Below are 6,406 nucleotides of genomic sequence, written 5' to 3' on the forward strand. Positions count from 1 at the left end.
CTGTTCATCAGAGTTAAGTATTAGCGTTAGTTTCTCTGCTGAATTTATTGGGCGAGTCTGTAGCACATTATTTGATGTAATATGCGCGTGTTAGTTTGATGCACATGTTGGAAGACAGGGCTCTCGTGTCAAGTCGCACGCATTCACCGTTAGACACACGCATTTCAGTCAGTTCACACGCTCACACGCCACACCTTGTATTTCTCAGGCTGAGAAGTAAGAGATAAATTATCCTGCTTCGAGTTTTTTTGTGTACTCAACTTTACGCAGCGCCGCATGAACTGACAAAGATGACATCAGAGTACCGCGAGACATGTTGCGGAAGAGGCTGATTCCTATCGCTCTCGCGTTACTCTGATGTCATCCACTTGTCGTTTCTTGCAGCGCCTCGCCTCATGAAGTCGTACTTTGATCAAAGACAAGTACAATCCTATAATCTACTCAAAGTGCTCTTTTTTCATGTACTAATTTTGTACTTAATATAGCCTACATTATTTGTTCCTTAGTACATATGAAATATGCTAAAATGTAATTTAAAAATGTATTTAGGTACCACTTGTAATACATTTGAACCCATCTTTGTATGAAAGATGAGTACAAGTTTACTTAAATACATTTATGTAATACAAGATAGTATGTTAAATGCATTTCACTTCATATTCATGACATCTCAAACACGGAGGAAGATATTTTGAGGAATGTTTGTAACCCAATCTTTAATGAGCCCCATTCACTTCGAAAATAAGAAAAATAATTAATACTTAGTCCTTCTAATTGATGCTATTTCTTTTTTATGTCCTGTTTGTATGAAATATAGTTACTTTTTTTTTTTTTTAGGGAGCAGCAACTGCAGCTGACATGGAATGAGGATTATCGGATTCACCTCTCACTGATCATCCAAGGTAATTTGGATACAATGAATACAAACTATTTTTTGCTTTCTTTTGTAATCATTAATGTTTTTTTTATTTTCTAGTGTTATCTGTATTTTTTTGTTTACACAAGGTACCTACACTGCAATAAAGAGCTTAAGTAAATAAGTAAATTTACTCTTTGTATAGTCGAATAATCCAAAAAAGATAATTTTAAATTATTTTTTATTCACTTAATTTAGATTGAAGCTAGACAAAATTTCTTTCTTGATTTAAGAATTTGAATATATTTAGACTGGAAAAAAGACAGAATTACTAAGCTCTTCTTTGCAGTGCATGCCATGAACCATACTGTCACAACCATTATTAATCCAAGTTTACTTTATATAGGTGAATTGATGACCTCAAGCAAATGGATGTTGTCATCTGAAGAGAAGGTTGTCCTGGGCCCATGTTTAGAGGCATTTGGGGCATATCTGACACATATCACAATCAAGCTGCATGCACACTTGAGTTTATTCAGAGGTAATTCAGAGCATAAACTCTTAACCAATATCTATTGTATACTTGCAAGTTTTTTTGACTTCTAGGTTAGGTTTTTTAGTTAGTGACTTCTTTTTTCAGGGGAGCAAATTCAAAATATGTGTTTGTTGCGTCATGTGAACCATGTGCATCATGTGTATTGTCAAAATGAGTGCCTGCTGAACACGCATCGAAAGGGTTTATGATAAGTGACGCTCACGTTCACAAAATACTCCCAAGACACTCACTTAACACATCACACATGAGATAAAGCCAGTATCTGGCAAACGCGAGCATCTCTTTTATCATAAACCATTTAGACGTGTCTGCAGCAGGCTTGTATTTTGACATCTTGCGTGATGCACATACATTTACATGACGCGCTAAACACATATTTTGAAATGGCGAGCAACACACATGAAGAGCTAAATACATGTTGTGACGAGCTTTGCATTATGTGCCCTCGAAAAAGAAGTCACCGGCCGTCACTGGCTTTATCATGAGTTGACACATAGACAGTGATTATGCACTGTTTATCTATAAATCCCTGTCATGTTTCACACCAAACTCTAGAGCAGATACTAATAACTATGACACTACCACCACTGCATTATGGGTTGAAATTAGTCAAAATAACAAATACATGGACATTTCCCGGCGAACTTGATGCACGTTACAACTGTATTTTACCATACACAAACAAATGCCATAAGATTGGAATATATGAAATTCAGAATTTAAATGAATGTGTATTGATTTGTACAAATGGAGACATGTATGTGAATAAAATGTTTAATTTTTTTGTTTTGTATTTATATATATCATAATTTGCCCATGCAAAAAAGGAGATGTGAATTTGTGGATCAGGTGACACGCCTACATTTATCCCGTTCTGTTCATTTGGATTTTGAGATTTTCATTTTGCCGTTTAAAGCATTTTATGAGCCAAATACAAACAACTATCAATGAATGAACCAAACAAATGCGTTTCATTTTGTGTTGGAATTTAATTATGTGCATCAAACAGGATGAATGCACATGCATTGCCTGGTTCACAAATGCACATTGGTGGTTTTGTTTTTGCATGCACAAATTGTGATATTTGTGAATTTCAGTGATTATATTTTTTATTAGTTTATTACAATTTGTTAGTGCTGCACAATTAATCGCATCGCAATCGCAATCGCGATGTCAGCCTGTGCGATTATATGACAGCAAAATGTTGCAATTATATTAAATAAATAAATGTGTGGACTTTTAACACAAACTTTCTGATAACTGTTTGATGATTTTCCTTGCCGAAAAGAAAGAAAGAAAAACGAGCAAAAAAGGCAGTGCATGTGTGGCATGCACGTGTGTGGTGTGCGTCGTCACTTATACCAGAGGGAAGATGGATGCAGAGGAGGTTGACAGTGATCTGGTAGCTAAAAAAAAACTTTACGTCTGTTGTATGGTGGTATTTTGGATTTAGGATTACTGACACTGAGCAGTTGCTACATCACGTGGCAATACGAAAACATTTCTAGTTTTACAAATACACATTTTAGCTAAACTGTGTGTGGATTTTCCTTAAAACCCATCAAGTTGACTCATGATACCATTTATTATAATCGCAATTGCACATCGCAATATTAGCATCAATAACCGCAATGGGAAAAATTTCCCAAATCGTGCAGCCCTACAATTTGTGTATGCAAAAACTTCAATGTGCATTTGTGAATTAGGCGATGTACATGCATTCATCCTGTTTGGTTAAATACAAACCACGCAACAAAAGTCGCAAAATTTGAATGAACCAAACATGTGAATTTACATGCATCACCTGATTCACAAATGCACATCAGCATTTTTGCATGCACAAATTGTGATATAATGATACAAAATATAATCACTGAAATTCACAAATGTCTCTGTTTGTACAAATCTATGCACATTCATTTGAATATTGAATTTTACGGACACAAAAATGAAATGCATTTGTTTGGTTTATTCATCGATAGTTGTTTATATTTGGCTCATATAATGCTTTACATGGGGAAATGAGTCTCAAAATCCAAATAAACAGAACGGGATAAATGCAGGCGTGTCACCTGAACCACAAATGCACATCTCAGTTTTTGCATTTTTATTCACATACATGTCTCTATTTGTATAAATCAATACACATTAATTTAAATTCTGAATTTTATATATTCAAATTTAAGACATTTGTTCGTGGATGGTAAAATACATTTGTACTGTTCATCAAGTTCACCAATTTTTATTTTATTGTTTTAGTATATGCTGATTTTTTATAATAAGATCTTCTGGTTGTTGTTTTTTTTTAACAGAGAAGTTGTGGGCATCAGTCCTGAAACTGGATAAAAAATTTGCTGCTGGAATGTGAGACAAATAAAGGCATGGAATGAACCCAAATGTATGAACACTGCTACGAAAACTAATGGACTTTGAATGGCTTGCCAGTTAATTCCAATGGAATTGAAGAAGAGACTCTGACAAGATTTTCAAGTTTGTGTTTAATTTAAAAGTTTATCTTCATAGATAAGCAATTTAAAGGTAGGCACAGTTAAAACTATTTCTTGTGTGTTTGTTTAAACTGTAAATTTATGACTGAAGTTTGGTCACTATGTAGTAATGTGTTCCTTTGTGGTTAATTAAATGCTGCAGTGCTTAGTGGTATTCGTTGTTGTATTTCCAAGGCTAAAGCCTTATTTTGTGATCTGCATTGTATTGGAGAGTTTTGGAAACTAATACTTATTATCTTAATGCATTGGAAAGTTTTGGACTATTGAACAATAAATGCATTTGGCTACATCTGTGATTTTCTGTTATTTTAAGTGTTTTAGTTTACATTACATTAAATGATTTATCACAGCAGTTAAAAAAAATTACAGTAATTTTTTTTACAGTGTAGGCTACCATGACACAAGTTGCAGCTCCAAAAACATTTCTTAGTCAAGTTGTATAGCTACAAGCAGCACAAAACCAAAGAAGTGGATTTGATGAAGTCATGTTGTAGTATTGCTGAACAATGTTCACCAGTTAGAGATTGAGGTGGAATGTGAGTTAACAGTGGATGTGGTCTTACTTTGCAGCAAGAGCAAAACCCTAAAAGTTTCAATGCTGAAGAGGGATACATTTTAAACACTATAAATTTACTGATTTATGTAATTTTACTTACATTTCTACAGAAAAATAATCAATAAAACATTTACAGAAATTTTCTGTAAAAATAATTTTTTAATCTGTAAAAATGAACGGCAAATTTCTGTGGAAATTAACGGCAAATGTCTGAAAATTAACGGCAAATGTCTGAAAATTAACGGCAAATGTCTGTGGAAATTAACGGCAAATGTCTGTGGAAATTAACGGCAAATGTCTGTGGAAATTAACGGCAAATGTCTGGAAATTAACGGCAAATTTCTGTGAAAATTAACGGCAAATGTCTGTGGAAATTAACGGCAAATGTCTAAATATTAACGGCAAATGTCTGTAAAAATTAACGGCAAATGTCTGTGGAAATTAACGGCAAATTTCTGTGGAAATTAACGGCAAATGTCTGAAAATTAACGGCAAATGTCTGTGAAAATTAACGGCAAATGTTTGTGAAAATTAACGGCAAATGTCTGTGAAAATACATTTTTGATCTGTAAAAATAGTATGAATTGCCTTTAAAAAACATAATTTTGATGTGATTGTTAATTACAAGGAAATACTGTCATTTTAATGGTAAATCTTTAAATAACAGAAAATATCTGTAAAACAAAAGCATTTTACTGTTTAATGAAAAAATTGGAAAATTCTGTAAAAATATACAGAATATTACCTGTAAAAAAACGTTTTTTTTTTACAGTGTACTTAAGATGTTAAGTCAATTGCACAGAACGTTGCACGTTAAATAAGAGTGATGTCATACATTTCTTTAAGGTGTGGGTCAATGGCCCAAAATTATGGCCATTACTAAAACTCTAGTTTCTAAGCATGCTAAAATAAATCAGATGGGAGCTTCTCCCCTCCAGTAAAAGCTGGAGAGTTTAAGGAGCACTGTGAAGAAAAAGATTTTGAGAAATATAAATGCAGTCACAAGCTACCTGAGAGAGATAATCAGTGTCTGTTTGAGAGCTGTTTGGTGCAAGTATGTGTGAATTGAATAAGGATTATCTATGAAACACTGACATATAGGCTATTTCTCTAAGAAGTAAACCACATGAGGATTACAGCTATTGTGACATATTACATTATTTCCTGGGAGTATTTAGGAGGATATTATCCTTCAGGGTAGACACACACTGTCATCTTTCAACTGTTTGGAGTGGAACTGCAAAGTCAATGAATGTTTCAAGCTGTGTAGTAGTGGTTGATGGGAGTCTCATTAACTTGCACTCAACCAATGTTTGCATCAAAATCTCTTTCCTTGATCTTAAAAGAGTGGGGATATAAAAATAAGATAAAATAATGTATTCAGTTGTAATATAAATGACCTAAATTTTATATTTAAAAAAAAAACTAGATTTATTTTCGTAGGTCATTTTTCTTATCAAAAAATACATCTTGATTGAAGAAATTTTAGGCATTTCTATTGAAAACAAGACAAAAATACCAATTACGAAAGTCATTTTTTGCAGGCGGAATAAAATTACGCAGCGGCGAAAATATTCCCCTCGGTAACTGTAAATAGCTGGTTACTATTTTCGGGCACTGCATAATATCAATGCGCCGATTCTGTGTTTAGTAGTAAATCGCCATCACCTGATTTCAGATGGAGTTACTACACAGGGCCATATTTCTCAGCGAAGCTAGGCACTAGAATAAGAGTTTAGTTCCTAGCCATACTGGCATAGAAAATCGCAACTTTTAATTTTCCATCATTCTTTGTACTCGATGTATCTACAGAAGAAGTTTTAAATAGGAAAAATATTGAAACTCCATCTGGTCATTTTTGAGCGCGATGGTAATGGTCTAATCCGATTCAGTGAATTATGCTAAGCTATGCTAAGCTAGTGGTACCGCCA

The sequence above is a fragment of the Paramisgurnus dabryanus genome, chromosome 5 (genome assembly GCF_030506205.2).
Source record: "Paramisgurnus dabryanus chromosome 5, PD_genome_1.1, whole genome shotgun sequence".
NCBI lineage: Eukaryota > Metazoa > Chordata > Actinopteri > Cypriniformes > Cobitidae > Paramisgurnus > Paramisgurnus dabryanus.